The following is a 22,449-nucleotide window of genomic DNA, read 5'->3' as shown; positions in this document are numbered from 1 at the left end:
CAACTCAGTTAATTTAACGTGTGGCGCTACTTTTTGACACCTATTAACTGAGTTATATGTGTGGGTATGAGCATATATGTTTATATATGTGCTTGGCTATTACACTATTTACTAGAATTTGGTTTAATTAGCTGGCGCGAGTATTAAGTGTACTTCGTGGGCTACGTGTATTCCATTTTCGTTTGTTTTGTTGCGTTGTGTTGGTACTCATATCCCTTACTAATGCTGACAAAATCGGCCACTTCAAATGCCTAGTTAATTTTAGACCGCTGTTTTGCCTTCCATGTGTTTTGATTCGCCTTCAATTTTTGTGCTGAAAATATTCACTTTCAACCAAAACCAGCGTCTCGTAGATCTTGCTCAGGTTATGTTGCACTCAGCACGCGACGACACAGATCTGTCCCACAGGATCATAAGTGGTCACGAATCATAGGTGTATTGTTGTGCAAGAGCGAAAAAACGCGCCAAGATAGGTCGAATTCGAAGGTTTTGCTAACAGTTTTCCTCCGCTACAGGGGCGACATACATCATGAGTCCTTGCCAAATTGTCGTGTTGTCAATCCTCCAAAAAGGCTTGGATTGTGACAGAACAAAAACTGGCTTTTGTATCATGATAATGCCCTGCTCACGCATCGTTTCCTGGTTACAAATATATGGCCCCGACCAGGCACCTTTTGACTTTTTTTCGTTTCTGAAAAGACAACGGTACGTTACGAAATAAAACTGCTTCAAAAGAGGAGCTAAACAAGATCATAAAAATACTTTTATAAGTACTTTGTGGATTAAGACAAAACCATGGTAAAAATGCAATGTATGTATGTGGGGATAAAAAGAGTTGGCGTAAATGCATTATAGCTTGGCTGTTACGTTATTAAACGTTTATATGGATGGCTCGAGCAGCTAGCCTCTAATACATCAGCAGACAACTCTAGAGACAACATCTATGTGGGCAGCCTAGCAGCAACCAAGGCTTTGATCCCATTTCGCGTATCGGCCAGAAGTGTCTCGGAAAGCAAGGCAGCAGAGGAGAGTGACTTAAGTTGTACACAGTTCCAGGTCACAAAGACATCGAGGGCAATTTCTAACAGTGGTGTATGGCTTTCACGTGATCAACATTGGACAACTCATGTATTATGTATACGACAATCTGTACAAAAGTATAACAAGGAAAATCGAAACTCAATGGAAGGATCTATGTGGGTGCAAAATTGCCAAAGTATTTTGGAAAACGGTATTTCGGAAATATACATAGCTCCTGCTGGCACTCGATAGAAGGTGCTGTAATACTCACTGGTCATAGCTGGCGGCACAAGCCTTCAGAATGGAGCTGACAAATTGAGAAAACTGCATTAAATGTTCAGAAAAACAATGAAGCATCTTTTGTGCACTTGTGCTCTATTGACAAGCGCTACGCTTTTTCATTTGGGGGACCCATGGTATAAGACACCTAACTTGTGTTATGTTATATTACAAAAACCAACGTCTTTTAGCAACCGGGTATCCACAAACAAATCGTTGATATAATCGTCCGCACCAACAAAAAAGCAGAAACTATTTTTCAAGAATATAATTCTGACCATCCAATTTCTCAGAATCAAAGGAAGCACTTTACGTTACCCGAAATTTATTCATTCTTCGGTGTCTTGATTTGTGTTGGCGCAAATAATGCAGATCATACTTTTGATACGTGGCACTCCAATTCTTATCCGCTGTATCGCGCGACGAGATTCCATAATGCTCTGCGTTTTTTAAGATTCGAAGTTAGTAATACTCGAAGTTTACATAAAAAAGAAGACAAGGGACAGTTGGCCTTGAATTCCAACTTAGCTCAGATGTACAAACCAACCGCAAACTTGTTTTCCCTTTATTCCCTGAAAAAGCAATGCTTAATTAACACACGAAATGCTTTATGATCCATGTTTTTGTAAACTAACACAAGTTTCTTTACAAAAGTCTATATTTTTTAATACCTAATAGGGATGTAAGGTAGGTCGCCTCCAAGTTGGTACACCCTGGTTAACGCTAAATGACCTGCGACCTTCACGGCCTAACAACTCCCTGGACGACTTTGGCTTCGGACTGGTTTTTGAGAAAATTTTTATTGGATTTGGTAGAACCCTGGGCTGGTGGTGGGGCATTCTGACACCTGAGTACGATGAGGTGACACTCATCAGAAATGGCTGACAGGCTAATGTCGCAACTGCCCCTGTCCCGTTAAAACCCTGGCAGGCCCCGTCGTCGTTAAATTGGCGTGGTAGGTGTATGTTGAGATGACTCCTTCTTTGCGCTGGTCGGCTCTGAACGTATTGCCTCATAAGGGCGTACGTCAACCCTCGCCTTGGCCTCGTCATCGAGACAACCTTGCGACCATAAAAGGCGACTACCTTCCGGGGGACGGATAGCGGCTCTGAGTGGGGACCCTTTTTGCATGGACCATCTAGAAAATTTTAAAAATGACAAAAATGACGGAAGAACGACGAAGGGTGGTGAAGGGCTGTCGAAATCGGCACCATATCCAACCCAGGCGGGGATGCTCCTATGGCGACGAAACCGTCGCCGAGAATTGGAAGCAATACGACAAAAACTCCAGTAGGTGTCTCCTCAGGTAGCAGGGTGGGGTAACCGGCGCTAAACCGCCGGCAACAGAAGTAGCTTAGGGTGGATTCTTCATACGCGGCGGAATCGCCAGCACTAGCAGGGGAACCTCAGCTAGAGTTATGAAGAGATCCACAGGGGGAAAAAGCAAAGCAGCTTTAGCTAGAAAGCTAAAGTCAGACCGTCGATTGGCGGCCAAAATCGTGGAAAGCTACGGTGACAAGCATGTTGGTCAGGTTTCTGAGCAACATGCTAGTACACTTGAGTGGGCCAAGAAAGTGCTGAGCGAGGACGATAGGGTAGGACCGAAAACCAGCAGGACAGAACCGGCGTTCAAGCGGCAGAGGTCGCACGAGGGAGAAACCTCCCTTGTTAAGAAACCGCGAACAGGAAAGGCGCCAACCTTTAGCGAAATCGCTGGGCCATAGTACTGGGGGTGCTCGACCGTAGTAGGGAGGACGGAGCCATTTCCCATGATGAATGGAAGAGGATAGCGGCGGCTATCTCATCGGTGTTCCTAAGGGTGGCCAAGGAAAACCCGGGGCCACCCCCGAAATGTGTGAGTGCCGGACACCAGGAGCTGCACAAGCTCACAAGTTGTGCTGACGAGAGATCGACCACCTTATACAAGAGGGCAGTCTCTTAGGTGGGGGAGGTCTGGAAGGGAGCCAGACTGGAGGCCGTGGCCAAAGAGGATCTTTCTCTTCGTCCTAGGGCTTACGTTTGCCTGCCGGCTGAACCTTCTAATCCGAGTGAGATTGAGGAAATCCTCAGATATTGTAATCTCTCACTTCCGACGCAGGACTGGAGAGTTTTAAGAGAGAACTGATGAACCGTATCGGCAAGCGCTGATAATGCTAAACACGGAATCCATCGGTCCTCTCAGCAAAACAAAGGGAGCCATAAACCATGGTTTTGAGATGGTAGTGCTGAAAGTACTTCCATCTGATGCCAGGGCTGATGGCCCCCAAGCTTCGGTGGCTGCGGTGAATGTGACAAGGGGTACTGACGGTCAAACGACCGTGGAAATTGATGCGTCATAGGGCGCCGACGGTCAAATGGCCGTGGAAGTAGTCGATCCGAATCTCTCGGATGTGGCGAGTGTTGGGGGCGGTTCGTCGATTGGCGACTCCGTCTTCATCCTCGAACAACTGTTTGAGGAGGTTCGGGTCGATCACGACTTGGGCGCTGAAATAGCGCTCCTGGAGGAAAGTCTGAAGGATGAAATTCCTCCAGGTTAACCTCCAGCATGCGAAGGCGGCTTCCGCCAATCTATTGCTCCGTCTTGAACAAGACGGAGCTGATGTCGTCCTGATACAGGAACCGTGGCTCACTGGTAACGGGATCTCTGGATTGAGGACAAAGAGCCATAGGCTCCTGACGGCCAAGGATGCAGGTAGGAACAGAGCCTGTATGCTGGTAAGGAATGAATTAACGGTATTTCTTTTACCTAATTTCAGCAGCGCTGACATAGTGACAGCGAAATTGGAGTGCGACACCGGAGATTTCTGGCTTATCTCCGCATACATGCCATACTAGCAGTAGAGGTGAGTCGCTTTTTGATTTCATTATTGGCGAAGATCTTCGCATTTGTAATAGAGGAAACTCTCCTACTTTTGTGACCGCAGGCAGGGAGGAGGTTCTCGACATCACCCTAACCTCACAAGCGATTGCCTCGCTGGCTTATCTCCGCATACATGCCACACGATGATGTGGTGGAGCCACCTCCCTTACTGCTGAGGAGGACCTTAGCAGAAGCATCTAAGACTGGCACTGACGTCATCATCAGTTCCGACGCTAACTCGCGGCATCAGATCTGGGGAAGCTCAGATACTAACAGTAGAGGTGAGTCGCTTTTTGATTTCATTATTGGCGAAGATCTTCGCATTTGTAATAGAGGAAACTCTCCTACTTTTGTGACCGCAGGCAGGGAGGAGGTTCTCGACCTCATCCTAACCTCACAAGCGATTGCCCCGCTGATATCGAACTGGAGGGTCCTCGACGATCACTCCTTTTCGTATCACAGGTACATCGAGTTTAGTGTAGCCGGAGAAGGTCCGCCTAGGAAATCTTTTAGGAACCCTAGCAACACAGACTGGGAGGGTTACCGCAAAGGCTTCGGCAAACTCTCCCACGCGCACCGGGGGTGGACTCATTGGCCACTACCGATGCGCTGGAGAGGTCTTGTCGTGGAAGTGCTTCTGTGAAAAAGTGGAAGGCTGTCACGGGTCCTCGAGGTTCGGGCGTATTCTCGCAAAAACCCCAGTGTCCCTGGGGTATCTCAAGGAGGCAAATGGGAAGTGGGCCCTCAGTAGCGAAGAAACACTTCAAATGCTTCTCGACGCCCACTTCCCGAGCAACATGTCCTCTGTGAGGGGATTTCTCGGGGTGCCGCATGACGATTGCGCGGCCTTTGTCGGCAACCTGGATGAGTGACGCTTGACGTGGGCGATTAACTCGATCAAACCATTCAAGTCCCCGGGACCAGACGGCATCATACCAGCGCAGCTGCAACAGGCTGTGAAGGTGTCATGCAGCTGGTTGGCACCTATCTATGCGAACTGCATCAGATTCTGTTACATCCTGGGGGCCTGGAGACGAGTCAAGATTACGTCCATCCCGAAGGCTGGCAGGGGCTCCCATGTCACGGCCAAGGATTTCAGTCCAATCAGCCTCTCCTCTTTCTTGTTAAAGACTCTGGAGAGACTGATGGACTGGCATATAAGGAAGAGCATTCCGAGAGACTATTTGTCAAAAGCACAACATGCCTATCGCAAAGGCAGGTCAGTGGACACTGCCTTGCATACTATCGTGTCATGGCTCGAAGAAGCCATTGAAGCCAAGGACTTCGTTGTTGGGACCTTCCTTGATATCGAGGGAGCTTTCAAAAATGTCCTGCCTGGGGCAGTAGTAACTGCTCTTGACGGTCTTGGGGTTGAATCGAACCTCAAGTGCCTCATTCTCAGTCTTCTGTGCGACAGAGTGAGCGAAACGGAATGGGGCAGCGCGCGCGCGAAGCGTAGTGTGAGTAGGGGAATACCACAAGGTGGGGTTCTCTCTCCTCTTCTATGGATCCTAGTCGTTGACGAATTGCTCAAAAAACTAGAAGATCGCGGCTGTCGGGTGATTGCCTACGCAGACGATGTAGCACTTATGGTCAAAGGAAAGTTCTTTAGCACCGTGTACGAGTTAACGCAGGGATATCTCAGCGTTGTAACAAAGTGGGCAGTCGGAAGTGGACTCGCCATTAATCCAAACAAAACAGAAATGTTTTTATTCAGCCGAAAATATAAAATCCCGGCGGCACCGTTTCCGCAGATGGGAGGTATTCGCCTGCAACTGGCGGAGATAGTGAAATATTTAGGGCTCATCCTGGATAAGAAGCTTTCATGGAAGCCGAATATCGAGGAGAGAGCAAAAAAGGCGTCTATTGCCTCATGCTGCTGCATAGGAGCTATTGGCAAAAGATGGGGTCTCTCACCGAAAGTGGTCCTCTGGCTCTATGACACCATAGTAAAGCCCATCTTAATCTATGATGTCTTCATGTAGTGGAGGGATTTAGGGAAGACCACACTGGCCAAGAAACTCGAAAGCGTTCAACGGGCTGCGCTAATTAGCATATGTGGTGCATTAAGATCTACCCCAACCATGGCACTTAATGCAATTTTGAATATAACGCCGGTGGACATTGCCGGTAGATGCATAGCCGCGAAGGTGGCTATCAGACTCAGAGAATCTGATTTCTTAAAGGAACGTGCATCTGGTCATTCGGATATCCTTACAAACTTTGACTGCATACCGGATCATCTGGATCATGGAGTCGCCGTACCGAGCTCTGGCGGCTCCTTCCCTGCCCATATACCGACGTGGGAGATGTGGGTGGGAAGAAGCCGTTGGAGGAGGGGGCAGCAAGCTTCTTCACGGATGGGTAAAAGCTTGGGGGGAAGGTTAGTGGGGGGGTATACTGTCGGGAACTCTCCACCAACTCCTGTTTCAGATTTCCCGACTACTGTAGTGTATTCCAGGCTGAGGTCGCAGCTATCAAGGTAGCAGCTAATTTGCTGCTACGGAGTGCATCCACCTTCAGAGAAGTGACTATTCACTCAGATAGTAGAGCGGCTATATTGGCCTTGAACTCATTCGCAGTGCGTTCAGGGTTGGTCGAAGAATGTCTAACGTCGTTATCTCTAGCAGCTAGAGTTTTTGTGATTAGACTGGTGTGGGTACCGGGCCATAGCGGAATTGCAGGCAATTGCAAAGCTGATGAGTTAGCAAGGAAAGGTACCCTAGAATCATTATCGGTAGAATGGGAACGGATCGGTGCTCCTGTTTCTTCTTGTAGTCTACTACTAGATAGCTGGGCCACGCGGATGCTCGTCCAACGCTGGGCCAGCACCGGCACCTGTGCGGTTGCAAAAGCCTTCTGGCCCAGGATAGATCGTCGGAGATCCAATGATCTCTTAGCCCTCAGTAAGTCTAACCTCTCATTGTTAGTGAGTCTTTTAACAGGCCACTGTCCTATTGGCCTACATGCGGTAAGAATGGGAATATTGCCGGATGCCGACTGCAGAAGCTGTTTGGAAGAAGATGCGGTAGAAACAAGCCAGCACTTCCTGCTTGACTGTCCCGCTTTTGGGAGGTCAAGACTCAGACACTTGGGGACGCATACCTTTGAACACCCCACCGAACTGGCGGGTGTTGAAGTTAAGCGTCTGTGTAAGTATGTATTGGCTACAAAGCGTTTCGCCAATCTGTAAGTCCGAACACGGGAGTTCCTTTTCAATGGCATCACAAAAGACTAATTGTTAGTCTACGTGGGTTCTTTGATCAGCCATCTTACCTAATCTAACCTAACCTAATACCTAATAGAAATCATGTAGATGGTAGTAATAGAGTAATAGTATTATCTATGTATGTGTCAGCCTCAGTAAAGTGTGGACGGGTCCTCAACCGCACTTTTGTTGGAATTAAAAAAGAAAAGAAAAATTTCCCGCAAATGTCGAGAATTCGGCTCAAAAAGTGACATTTTCAGTTGAAAATAAGTTTGGGGTGCAAACTGATCTCTACAAATGTTTTATTGGGTTAATGTTGACACAAATGTCCAAGATCGATATAAAACGATTTAATAGATTTAATCGACCAGCGCTTGACCCTAGAGATATCTATTGGAAAACGGCGGAGGCAAAGTTGTAGACCTAATAAATTAACTAAATGCACTCACAACTAGCTTTCTTTCAAGTATGTATTAACCTAAAGTTTACTAATTTGTTGTAAAATTGTTCCTTATATTTGTCATTCGTTATAAGCCCACTAGTTTCTTACTAGTCCAAAAGTAACTGCCTAGCTTATAATAAGCTTCAAATTGTCTTAATATAAAATTATGTGTTTGTCTGTGTAAAGTGTTATATGTATATGCAATCTTACTCATTAAATGAAGTAATATGAGTATTCCGTTTACTATTCAGTGTAACTTGTCAATATTTCGCACATTTTGTTGGCGGATAGGGGTTTGCAATTGTTGAAATAGCCTCAAACGAGAACGAGCTTTATTAAAAAGTTCTGTATGGGTTATGTCGCTCATTGATCACCGGAATAAGATCTGACTGTAAGCAAGTATTTAAGGACTCTTAAGTAAGTTTGTTTTTAATCAGTAGCTAAACTACCGAGTGTGATTTTCACTACATTACACCTCTTAACCTCAGAAAACTTAAAAACCCTCAAAACCACCAACCATCTACTCTTCTTTTAAGCAGTGAAAGGTTTGTTCTAAAAATTTTGCAGACACGGTTCAGCTTCAATATAGACTTAGTTAAAGAAATAAAAAAGCTTCTGTGGGTCTTATTCCTTATTCAAAAATGCGTTAATTTTTAAATATATATAAATTTATGTCAAGTATATATAAAAACGTGTTGGATAAAACAGCTACATTATAAAATTATGATCTTTATGAACTTCTTTAAATTTCCGTTGCCATCCAATTTCTCAAATTTTTCTTCTTACTCGTAGCCGTTGACCTCAAACTCCAAATTGTCTAAAGCGAATTACGACAAGTGTTAGCAACCCGAAAAATCAAGCCAAATCCAAAATCTCATCGCTAGAGGCAAACGATGTGAAGCCGTGATAATGTGGTTACCAGGAAGCAACAGACAATTGCTGGAGCATCAATTGCTTTCTTCCGTTGTGTCTTATCTTGGTTCGTTGGCGCGTTGCGTGAAGAAAATTTCATTATCGCACAATTGCGCGAAATAAATGAAAATAAAATCGGCAAAGCAAAGCACATAAATGAAGAGAGCGTGAAAATATCAACGGTAAAATGCACGCACATACACAGTCACACTCTTTGAGGGAGATAAAAAATTTAATTACGAAATTTGATTTCATACATTTCATAATTTAATTAAAGCGCAAACTGCCGGATAAAAATTTCACTACGCAAAGGGAGTGATAGAAACAATAAATATATTTTCGTGTTGTGTTGTCTCGTATTGGGTTAGTGGGGTCTGTACACACGTGCGTGCTCTTGTATGTAAATTTATACTCGTACTCAGACGGTAGGTGACAGACAAGTAACAAGCTTTGACATTAACACATACAAAGGATGCAAGGCTAAGAGAGCGGGCAGAAGACGGGCAGGTAGGCATATTTGTGAGTCGCATGGCTGGGAGTAGTGACTGTGATTGTAAAGCAAGGCATACACACATCAATTATTGTATCAACTTCAACGAATTGAACAACTGATTGCTACGTATATGTGGCAGTTGAATGAGTTGAATCAACTGGTTGGATGAAAATCAAAATTTTTTGATATTTTGTGAAGTTGGTTGTGTTAGTTGAATAGTGTTTGGGTTGGTTGTGCGATTTCAAACGATTTCGCCATTTTATTTCGGCTGTCGAAGAGAGCGCGTCATATGTAATAAGTAAAGCAACAACTTCCGAGCTCATGTTTAAGCAACGAAGTGAATATTCAAAATGAAGTTGGCCTCAAAATTGTATTAAAAGTTGTGTCGTGTGTAGCGACAAGGGCAATTTCTAGCCCAACTCAATCAACCAACTAATTGATGTGTGTATGTCTTGCATAAGTTGAGAGCTACGAGTGAGTGTGTAGTACGATAGGCTCGGTTGAACACTTTGTTGTTGCTGAAGAGATAAAAAATTCTAAAAATTCAAAAACAAACACGCTTAAGCAAACTCGCAGTTGTAAAACAACAGATATGAAATAAAATGGCAAGCCGCCGGAAATGAGAGCACTCCACGGGTTGAGCGGCTTGAGCGCGGATACGCTCATGTTGCTAGTTATCTATCATCACGTTGTTAAAGAAAAAAGTGAAAAATTCAAATGGAGGTGTGATAGCGCGTTATACTACTTACCATTATATTAACGCTTTCGTGCTTTTCTACCTTTAACCGCGTTATGCTTAGGAAACAATCACTGTAGAAAGGCAGTAGTAACGGGTGGGCAATCTAACGTTTTAAATTTGAATTATCTATATTTCAACATTGGAAACGTCAAATACCATTCGGAAAGTGACAGATATTCAGTAAAAAGTCTAAAATTTACGAAATGGGTCGCTATTCACTATTCCACAGTTTGCAGATTGGGCAGAAGATCGTTTGACCAAGAATGGTCAATTTCGATGGTTAACAAGCAAAATTGTCGCATTTGGGGCACAGAAAACCCGCACGTAATCGTCGAGAAGCCAATGTACCCAGCACGAATCACTGTATGGTGCGGAATTTGGTCTGATGGAATCATCGGCCCATTTTTCTTCGAAAACGAAGAAGGAACCGCCGTTAGCCGTAGTGAGCGATATCGCGCAATGTTAACCGAATTTTTCTTCAAGCAAATTGAAGAGAAAGACTTGGACAACATTTGGTTTCAGCAGGACGGCGCTACGTGCCATACAGCAAACGCTACACTTAATCTTTTACGCCCTATCTTTAAATTAAAAATTTTTTTGGCCCTATATATGCGCACCGAAGCATCTGTGGCCAAACACTGGCAGCGACTGGAGAGAGTTTCTTGGCTGCTGTTCAAGACATAAAACTCGCTGGGCTTGTCTCGCTTAGCAGCGTTTTGCTTTCAACTTGGAAATATTGTGCAATGCTGTTAAATTAGAGTAGTATGTACATATGTTGGACTGTGTTTCAATAGATCCGTGCACATATACATACATACATATGTTCAGAATGACTGAGTAACGTCTGCTGACCTCGCCTCGGCATGGCAAGCAAATGTTTGAAGTGACTGCATAATTTGGTGGTTAGCGAGAAGTATGCTTAAGTTGCTTACATTGCACAATCTTTAACCTTCTAACAGGCAAAACTAAAATCGTGGACAGAAAAGATTGGGATTTTTTTTGTAGGCTAATTATTCTGCATAAACCTCAAAAATATCTTCATATAATTTTTTTTTAATTTTTTGTGCTCACAGGTGAGAATAATCTTAAGACCGCCTCAGGACAGCCTTGCCGGTTAGGTCAAAATAAAGAAATAGGTGTGGTCTCAATTAAGAATTCATTTTATTTTAAAATAAAGGAAAGTAAGAAAAAAATAAGAATTTCAATAACTAGGGGAATTCAAATAACAAAGTTCACTCATTTTTGTGATAATAGTCAAAAAAACAGTTTTTCGGAATTAACCAGCATAAATTTTGTTTACATTTGAAACAAAAAGACTGCGTTTCTGAACTTTGGCACAATTTATATTTTCTTTTGCCACCATTTTTAAGAAGCCAAATCGGAAAGTGATCCGCTACTGGATGTTTTGCTCTTTTAGTTTTTTCCCCAAGGGTGGTGCTGGTGTGAAACTTGGAACTCAGGCAACTTTAACAGTTTGTCATCTATATGTACGAAATGGTAAAAAAGCTTCAAATTTCGAGTCTTTGCGTGGACATGGTAACAACCCATAAGTCCATCCATTAAGTCTACTCCCTCCTTTTGGCTATTATATTCTCGTATAATTTTGAGGCAATCTTCTTCAATATGCTGCTTTTGTTTTCGATCGATGCCAATCGAACTATCTTATTGTCTTTCCCCAAATCCGTGTTAATATCGACGCCATATGCAGTACCCACGTACTCAAATAAATAGCTTCTTTTTTCGTTCTTTACATCCTTATACAATGGAAGCTTGCATTTTGGTATTCGGTTCACTCGTATCGTGTCCAAGCTGTTGATGACCCTTGCGAAGACAAATAAAGATGTATAGAAATTGTCGAAGTAGAGAATGTGATGAGAAAAATCTGGTATTGTTCGTGATAGTCGCACAACGCCATTTGCGGTACCTTCCAGATCCGGCTGACCTGGTAAAATGGTGTTATCGTCAGTGCCGTTAAAGACTTCGAAGCGATACGCAAATCCAGTGGGGTCACACAAAACGAACAATTTTATTTCCCACTTATGTGGCTTATTTGGCGCAAAGGCGAGCAGGCTTTGGAACAGAATTGAACAGTTTGTTGAGTTCATTTCACATTTTTCAGATACGAAACAATGGATCATATCCTGGTTTACCTTTTTTGATTCCTCTCGCTTTCATCTCTAAAAGACAAATATCTTTTTATTGCGAAAAACTGTTTACAGTCATTGTTTCTTGAATTGGAATGAAAGCATCTGGATCTGGAAAGGTTCAAAAAAAAAAAAAAAAAACTTTTCATAAGAAAAAGTCGAAAAATTGACTTTTCTCATACAATTCTTTTTTCTTTTGTTTTTCAATATTTTGATTTGTAAATTATTTGAATCATTCAATTTCGGTCGCTTGCTCTTTTATTCCGGCTATTTAAAAAAAAAAAAATTTGAAAATTATTCAGTGAAAACTTTATGTGTGTTTCAAACGAAGTGATCAATTACAGATTGAAATTTGTTACGAAGCCACGAAAAGGTCCCGCTAATATCGGTCGGTGTTCCTTTTGTCATCAACGCCAAGGCACATGAACGAGTACTCCCAGGATGCGATGACATACTTACGTGTGGAATTACGGATCGGGATCAATCAGAAAGCAAGCGTCACGTTGTCACAGCACGACTTTTCAAACAACAGTTACGATGTTCTTCTTTGGATGGTGGATAGTGGTTCCACCAGATCAAATTGATGAAATCATTTCTGCGGAAATTCCTGATGCAGATCCAGTATTAAACGAAGTGATGAAAACCAATATGGTTCATGGACCTTGCGGACACCACAATCCCACTTCGGTTTGTATGTCTAACAATAAATGCACGAAACACTATCCACTTGCTTGATAGATATCCACTCTATCGTCGTAGCTCATCAGACGACCATACTACTTAGAGTAGTGAATATCGAAGTTGACAACATATGGATCGTACTATATTGTCCACTGTTGCCTAATTCACATTCAAAACTCATATCAATGTTTAGTATTGCAGTTTGGTGTAATCTATAAAATACGTTTGTAAGTACGTCACCAAAGGAACCAATATGGCGGTTGTTGGTCTTGAACGATACGGTCGAATTGCAATAAAGCGCTTTGTAGGGTATTTACTTTTGCAATTCATGAACGTTTTTTAACTGTTGTGCGTCTCGCAGTTAATTTGGAGAATGGCTAAAGAGTGTTTTTCAACCCAGAGAATACAGTACAGCCAGTGGAAACACTTTCAACAACATTGACATTGACATTGACGAGTTTTTTCTCAACTTGCGTCAGTGATTCGTTTGCGAGAAGATTGCTCTATTCGGAAATGCCTTGATATTATACATGGAATGCACCGTCGAAGAAATAGTTACGCAGAAAGCAAGGCCAACCAGTAGATTGACATCCAGGTGTGTTCTCAGCTTTCATTTGAGTCATTGGGCACTGTGAATGGTAGAGTGTGTGTAACTTTTTGAAAAGCATACAAGCAATTACAATTGTTGAAACATGATAATAAATGTAATCAAACGATGGACGATTCGATAGCTACTTCGCATGCCACTGAAGTTCGCACACTTTTCGCGATGGTCATTTCGACATATCAGCCTTCAAATCCGCGTCAATTTTGGAATACGAACAAAATTACATTGCCGAAGACATTTTACATCGTATTCGATAAGATGGAAATAGGCAAATTTCGTTTCCAGTGGTTTGATATCAATTCCACCTGTCTTTTATCAATTCACTTCAACGAAATATGAACTCACCACGAATGTTTATGCCAAATTTGGCAAATTATCGTAACTACGATTGCATGAGTGCATGCCAGTTATACGTGGCGTGTTCCCGAGTTGGAAAACCATCTTCTCTGTACATTTACGCTCCGGAATAGAAACCAAAAAATGTTGTTTATCAAACTGCGTTACATTGAAAAAAATTTAGAAAAATCGAAAATAAAAGATTTTTAACACAACGTAAATTCAACTTTCTTTTCATTTCAAAACACATAATTACACGCAGGACAACGTATGCGGGGTCAGCTAGTCTTGAATAAAAATTAATCAAATTATTAATTTATTACACAAATATAAATAAGGAGCCAATTCAAATAGCTGGCCCTACCAGCAAATATTTTGTACAATTTTAAATTTTTAAGCCGGTATTACGAGAGTACAAGAAAAAGCCCCTTAACGAATAAAGAGGTTTCCATACAAGAATTTAATTTTAATCGTTCAGTTTATTTGGCAGCTATGTATATCAAATAGTAGTCTTATCCGGAAGATTCCTTCAACTATTATAGCGTTGTCTTAGCCAATATTGGGTTACATTTTTATATAACGGGTGATTTTTTGAGGTTAGGATTTTCATGCATTAGTATTTGACAGATCACGTGGGATTTCAGACATGGTGTCAAAGAGAAAGATGCTCAGTATGCTTTGACATTTCATCATGAATAGACTTACTAACGAGCAACGCTTGCAAATCATTGAATTTTATTACCAAAATCAGTGTTCGGTTCGAAATGTGTTTCGCGCGCGTGTTTTGTTCAGCGATGAGGCTCATTTCTGGTTGAATGGCTACGTAAATAAGCAAAAATGCCGCAGGTGAAGAGCAACCAGAAGCCGTTCTTTCAAAGATGCTGTTGGACGCAACGTTACGGTGAATGGCGATCGCTATCGTTCGATGCTAACAAACTTTTTGTTGCCAAAAATGGAAGAACTGAACTTGGTTGACATGTGGTTTCAACAAGATGGCGCTACATGCCACACAGCTCGCGATTCTATGGCCATTTTGAGGGAAAACTTCGGACAACAATTCATCTCAAGAAAAAAAAGTTATCAAGCTCTTTATAAGAACTTAGTTTCGATTATTCAGTTTATATGACAGTTATATGCTACAGTAGTTCGATTTGAAAAATCACTTCTGATGTTGTACTTATGGTTTGTATAATAATTTATATGCGAATTTTGTGTCATACCCTGCCTGATAAAGAAATTTTCGTACAAGAACTTAAATTTGATTGGCCGATATCTCCAGAACTAAGGAACTACTATGAACAAAAATAGTAAGACTTTGTTCATAATTTTAACATTTTTAATTTATTCTTCAAAATCTATGTCATTGCCCTCATAGCAGCATAGAAATATTTCGACAAATGCGCGAAATTTAATTAAAAAGTCTTACTATATTTTGCTGACAGACTCAGCTCATTGATAATTTAACATACACTATTCAGGGTAGACAAATAAAACAAGGAATATATGTCAGGCAAATTGCAAAAATGATTTCCTTATTTTAATTCACTTAATTTGCTTTGTACGATATTTGCACATATTGTAGCTTCAAAGCTTCTTCTTCTTAATTGGCGTAGACACCGCTTACGCGATTATAGCCGAGTTAACAACCGCGCGCCAGTCGTTTCTTCTTTTCGCTACGTGGCGCCAATTGGATATTCCAAGCGAAGCCAGGTCCTTCTCCACTTGGTCCTTTCAACGGAGTGGAGGTCTTCCTCTTCCTCTGCTTCCCCCGGCGGGTACTGCGTCGAATACTTACAGAGCTGGAGTGTTTTCATCCATCCGGACAACATGACCTAGCCAGCGTAGCCGCTGTCTTTTAATTCGCTGAACTATGTCAATGTCGTCGTATATCTCGTACAGCTCATCGTTCCATCGAATGCGATATTCGCCGTGGCCAACGCGCAAAGGACCATAAATCTTTCGCAGAATTTTTCTCTCGAAAACTCGCAACGTCGACTCATCCGCTGTTGACATCGTCCAAGCCTCTGCACTATATAGCAGGACGGGAATTATGAGAGACTTATAGAGTTTGGTTTTTGTCTGTCGAGAGAGGACTTTGCTTCTCAATTGCCTACTCAGTCCGAAGTAGCACCTGTTGGCAAGAGTTATCCTGCGTTGGATTTCTAGGCTGACATTGTTGGTGGTGTTTACGCTGGTTTCAAGATAGACGAAATTATCTACAACTTCAAAGTTATGACTGTCAACAGTGACGTGGGAGCCAAGTCGCGAGTGCGACGACTGTTTGTTTGATGACAGCAGATATTTCGTCTTGCCCTCGTTCACTGCCAGACCCATTCCTTTTGCTTCCTTGTCCAGTCTGGAGAAAGCAGAACTAACGGCGCGGGTGTTGAGGCCGATGATATCAATATCATCGGCATACGCCAGCAGTTGTACACTCTTATAGAAGATGGTACCTTCTCTGTTGAGTTCTGCAGCTCGAACTATTTTCTCCAGAAGCAGGTTGAAAAAGTCGCACGATAGGGAATCACCTCGTCTGAAACCTCGTTTGGTATCGAACGGCTCGGAGAGGTCCTTCCCGATCCTGACGGAGCTTTTGGTCCCGCTCAACGTCAGTTTACACAGCCGTATTAGTTTTGCGGGGATACCAAATTCAATCATCGCGGCATAACGGCAGCTCCTTTTCGTGCTGTCGAAAGCAGCTTTGAAATCGACGAATAGGTGGTGAGTGTCGATTCTCCTTTCACGGGTCTTTTCCAAGATTTGGCGCATGGTGAATATCTGGTCGGTTGTTGATTTACCAGGTCTGAAGCCACACTGATAAGGTCCAATCAGTTTGTTGACGGTGGGCTTTAATCTTTCACACAATACGCTCGACAGAATCTTATATGCGATGTTGAGGAGGCTTATCCCACGGTAGTTGGCGCAGATTGTGGGGTCTCCTTTTTTATGGATTGGGCAGAGCACACTTAGATTCCAATCGTTGGGCATGCTTTCGTCCGACCATATTTTACAAAGAAGTTGATGCATGCTCCTTATCAGTTATTCGCCGCCGTGTTTGAATAGCTCGGCCGGCAATCCATCGGCCCCTGCCGCTTTGTTGTTCTTCAGGCGGGCAATTGCTATTCGAACTTCTTCATGATCGGGCAATGGAACGTCTGCTCCATCGTCATCGATTGGGGTATCGGGTTCGCCTTCTCCTGGTGTTGTGCGTTCACTGCCATTCAGCAGGCTGGAGAAGTGTTCCCTCCATAATTTAAGTATGCTCTGGGCATCGGTGGCTAGATCACCTTGGGGGGTTCTACAGGAGTATGCTCCGGTCTTGAAACCTTCTGTAAGCCGCCGCATCTTTTCGTAGAATTTTCGAGCATTACCCCTGTCGGCCAGCTTATCGAGCTGTTCGTACTCACGCATTTCGGCCTCTTTCTTCTTCTGTCTGCAAATGCGTCTCGCTTCCCTCTTCAACTCTCGGTATCTATTCCATCCCGCACGTGTTGTGGTCGAACGGAACGTTGCGAGGTAGGCAGCCTGTTTTCTCTCCGCTGCGACACGGCACTCCTCGTCGTACCAGCTGTTCTTTTTCACTTTCCGAAAACCAATGGTTTCGGTTGCAGCTGTACGTAAGGAGTTTGAAATGCCGTCCCACAGTTCCCTTATACCGAGTTGTTGACAAGTGCTCTCAGAGAGCAGGAGTGCAAGCCGAGTAGAAAATAGTTCGGCTGTATGTTGTGATTGCAGCTTTTCGACGTCGAACCTTCCTTGTATTTGTTGACGTGCGTTTTTTGCTGCACAGAGGCGGGTGCGAATCTTAGCTGCAACAAGATAGTGGTCCGAGTCGATGTTAGGACCTCGGAGCGCACGCACATCTAAAACACTGGAGACGTGTCTTACGTCTGTCACAACATGATCGATCTGGTTGGTAGTTTTTCGATCCGGAGACAGCCAGGTAGCTTGATGGATCTTCTTATGCTGGAATCTAGTACTACAGATAACCATATTTCGGGCCCCGGCGAAGTCGATCAGCCTCAACCCATTTGGGGATGTTTCGTCGTGGAGGCTGAATTTACCGACCGTAGTGCCAAAGATACCTTCTTTGCCCACCCTGGCGTTAAAGTCGCCAAGCACGATTTTGACATCGTAGCGGAGACATCTCTCATAAGTGCGCTCCAAGCACTCATAAAAGGCATCTTTGGTCACATCGTCCTTCTCTTCCGTCGGGGCGTGGGCGCAAATCAGCGATATGTTGAAGAACCTCGCTTTGATGCGGATTATGGCTAGACGTTCATTCACCGCAGTGAATGATAGTACTCGGCGACGGAGTCTCTCTCCCACCACGAATCCAACACCAAACTTGCGCTCCTTTATATGGCCACTGTAGTAAATGTCACAAGGACCTACTTGTCTCTGTCCTTGTCCCGTCCATCGCATTTCTTGGACGGCGGTGATGTCAGCCTTTATTTTCACGAGGACATCAACCAGCTGGGCAGCGGCACCTTCCCAATTAAGGGACCGGACATTCCAGGTGCATGCCCTCAATTCGTAGTCCTTATTTCGTTTGCCATGGTCGTCATCAAAAGGGGGGTCACTCATCCGAGGCTTGTTGTTCCTTTTCATTGGGGGTGTTTTTTTACGTGGCGGGTCCCAAACCCAGCGCACAACCCTATGCAGGGGATGTTTCGGCTTCTCACGTTAGCTCGCCTTCAAACGGATGTTCTTAGGCTACCGGAAGTCGTGAGCTGCTTGAGTCATATGCAAAAGAATCGTTTCTGGCCACTCCCAAGTGAATGGCGATCAGAGAACTTTCCTCACTTGCGTGAACTTCTACACATGACTCCATCCTCCAGCTTAGAATTTCATTATTATTGTGCGCTTTTAGTAAAGAAATTCCAGCTCACACATTTTATATCATAAATTATTCTATTAATTATTAATAGTATCTCTCTATACATATATGTATATGCATAGATGTAACTAATGGCATTTAATCTCATTATATTTTAATTTCAGGTAATTATCATCTAATTGCGGTCATAAATAATAAAAATTAAGGCAATTGCTGTGGTATTTATTTGGAGCTGTTTTTTATGAGAGTACGTAAAGTGAAAGTGAGAAGAAATTTATTGTGTGCTGTTTGTATTACCTGCATTAAATGCTGCGCTTACCAGACTTCTTTTATTGATCAACATAAGTATATACTAAAGAAAGCTCTTATATGAGGACAAACGTATTTTAAATAATGAAAGTTTACTTAGGGTTTTTTATAGTAAGAGAAACATCGAAAGCCGGAGTGCGAAGCTTTAATCTACTCAATTTGACCTACTCCCAACTCAAGACTCTCCCACGGACCCACCGGCTAAGTATTACTTTGTATGAGGGACAAGACCTTTAAGTCTCCTCTATTGCGCGGACTAACGGACGTCTAGTTTCTTGAAAAAGTTCCAATTTTGTCATTATGAATGCTGACACTACGCTGACAGCTTTCCATTTATGAGTCGACTGGCACATGAGTGTCGTTAAATTATCGACCGTAAAACTACAACCGGGAGTGGTTTTTTCCTCGTATTCAAAAATCGAGGCCAATATAATAATACATGTTCAGAGTCTTCTATGTACTCTGTATACGTCGGACATTTGGGACCAATGTCATTGTGTAATCTGTAAAGGTAGTGTAGGGCTATAAAGCGTTTTTTATAACCGCGCAAATTTACAAAATAGCGAAAAGTATAGCGAAACTGCAGCAAAGGGCCGAGTAACGACACTGTAAGCTGGTCAGGTATTAGACTAACTTTATTTTCACAATTCTTCTCCTTAAATAATATTCTATACAATATTTCGATACCGCTAAATACATATGTACATAATTCCGCTTTGTAATAATTCATATATACATATGTTATGTACTTCTAACAGTTCATAAAACTAAGTACCTACTTAACGCTATTGCCTCTTCATATATAATTTAGTTATTAAAAGAGAAATAAAAAATGGGAACGCAGCATTGCAATATGCTGCTTACATATTAAACTTAGTATGTATATACATGCTAAATAGAATTAACTAATGTGCACAAACAAACATATGTATAATTGCGTGAGCGAAACATAGCGTTAGCAAAAAGGGTACAAAGCAACCTCTTCTCTGTTTTTGTTGACACTGTTTTAGGCACTGGGGGCTGATATAATCGCTCGAATTCATCTCCCTGGATTTAAATGGACGGTATACTGGCTAATACTTCAACGGCGATAGATTTGGTTCGGAAAGGACTTATTGCACGAATCGCGGAAAGGTTAAGCACTGCAATTATGCACTCCTCTATGGTGAGCTTTATTCGTTCTTCCTTCTTCCTTGTGCTTATGAGTAAAACTTCAGTTTTTTGCTCCGCCAGTTTCAGACTCACAGAAGAGAACTACTGGCGTAGACCATTTAACCCTTAAATGCATGGTTTTTCCTTTTTAAATACCATAAATTGTAACAGATAGAAAATTAAACATAGATTAAGGGAAAAATAAAGAAAAAAAATTTATTTTCTCACCCCCCAGATTGGCTGTTGTACTGTGTAATTATATAATTCATATGAATAAATTATATATTTATAAGAAATAAGACAAATAAGACACCTGGCTGTCTCCGGATCGAAAAACCACCAACCAGATCGATCATGTTGTGATAGACGGAAGACACGTCTCCAGTGTTTTAGATGTGCGTGCGCTCCGAGGTCCTAACATCGACTCGGACCACTATCTTGTTGCAGCCAAGATTCGCACCCGCCTCTGTGCAGCAAAAAACGCACGCCAACAAACACAAGGAAGGTTCGACGTCGAGAAGCTGCAATCACAACAGACAGCCGAACGATTTTCTACTCGGCTTGCACTCCTGCTCTCTGAGAGCACTCGTCAACAACTCGGTATAAGGGAACTGTGGGACGGCATTTCAAACTCCTTACGTACAGCTGCAACCGAAACCATTGGTTTTCGGAAAGTGCAAAAGAACAGCTGGTACGATGAGGAGTGCCGTGTCGCAGCGGAGAGAAAACAGGCTGCCTACCTCGCAACGTTACGATCGACCACAACACGTGCGGGATGGGATAGATACCGAGAGTTGAAGAGGGAAGCGAGACGCATTTGCAGACAGAAGAAGAAAGAGGCCGAAATGCGTGAGTACGAACAGCTTGATAAGCTGGCCGACAGGGGTAATGCTCGAAAATTCTACGAAAAAATGCGGCGACTTACAGAAGGTTTCAAGACCGGAGCATACTCCTGTAGAACCCCCAAAGGTGATCTAGCCACCGATGCCCAGAGCATACTTAGATTATGGAGGGAACACTTCTCCAGCCTGCTGAATGGCAGTGAACACATAGCACCAGGAGAAGGCGAACCCGATACCCCAATCGATGACGATGGAGCAGACGTTCCATTGCCCGACCATGACGAAGTTCGAATAGCAGTTGCCCGCCTGAAGAACAACAAAGCGGCAGGGGCAGACGGATTGCCGGCCGAGCTATTCAAACACGGCGGCGAAGAACTGATAAGGAGCATGCATCAGCTTCTTTGCAAAATATGGTCGGATGAGAGCATGCCCAACGATTGGAATTTAAGTGTGCTATGCCCAATCCATAAAAAAGGAGACCCCACAATCTGCGCCAACTACCGTGGGATTAGCCTCCTCAACATTGCGTACAAGGTTCTATCGAGCGTATTGTGTGAAAGATTAAAGCCCACCGTCAACAAACTGATTGGACCTTATCAGTGTGGCTTCAGACCTGGAAAATCAACAACCGACCAGATATTCACCATGCGCCAAATCTTGGAAAAGACCCGTGAAAGGAGAATCGACACTCACCACCTATTCGTCGATTTCAAAGCTGCTTTCGATAGCACGAAAAGGAGCTGCCTTTATGCCGCAATGTCTGAATTTGGTATCCCCGCAAAACTAATACGGCTGTGTAAACTGACGTTGAGCGGGACCAAAAGCTCCGTCAGGATCGGGAAGGACCTCTCCGAGCCGTTCGATACCAAACGAGGTTTCAGACAAGGCGACTCCCTATCGTGCGACTTTTTCAATCTGCTGCTGGAGAAAATTATTAGAGCTGCAGAACTGAACCGAGCAGGTACAATCTTTTATAAGAGTGTACAGCTGCTGGCGTATGCCGATGATATTGATATCATCGGTCTCAACACCCGCGCCGTTAGTTCTGCTTTCTCCAGACTGAACAAGGAAGCAACGCAAATGGGTCTGGCAGTGAACGAGGGCAAGACGAAATATCTCCTGTCATCAAACAAACAGTCGTCGCACTCGCGACTTGGCACTCACGTCACTGTTGACAGTCATAACTTTGAAGTTGTAGATAATTTCGTCTATTTAGGAACCAGCATTAACACCACCAACAATGTCAGCCTAGAAATCCAACGCAGGATTACTCTTGCCAACAGGTGCTACTTCGGACTGAGTAGGCAATTGAAAAGTAAAGTCCTCTCTCGACGAACAAAAACCAAACTCTATAAGTCGCTCATAATTCCCGTCCTGCTATATGGTGCAGAGGCTTGGACGATGACAACAACCGATGAGTCGACGTTGCGAGTTTTCGAGAGAAAAGTTCTGCGGAAGATTTATGGTCCTTTGCGCGTTGGCCACGGCGAATACCGCATCCGATGGAACGATGAGCTGTACGAGATATACGACGACATCGACATAGTTCAGCGAATTAAAAGACAGCGGCTACGCTGGCTAGGTC

The 22,449-nt window shown here is 43.3% G+C and overlaps 1 pseudogene; it reads left to right on the top strand.

The window, feature by feature from the left end:
• The first annotated feature begins 3,653 nt into the window (after positions 1-3,653).
• LOC125777572 (uncharacterized) overlaps positions 3,654-22,449 on the top strand; it is a 32,400-nt pseudogene continuing 13,604 nt past the window's right edge.

Source organism: Bactrocera dorsalis, chromosome 3 (assembly GCF_023373825.1).
Source record: "Bactrocera dorsalis isolate Fly_Bdor chromosome 3, ASM2337382v1, whole genome shotgun sequence".
Classification (NCBI taxonomy): Eukaryota; Metazoa; Arthropoda; class Insecta; order Diptera; family Tephritidae; genus Bactrocera; species Bactrocera dorsalis.
Note: the sequence above shows the minus strand (reverse complement) of the source record. Positions and strands in the feature narration are given on the sequence as shown.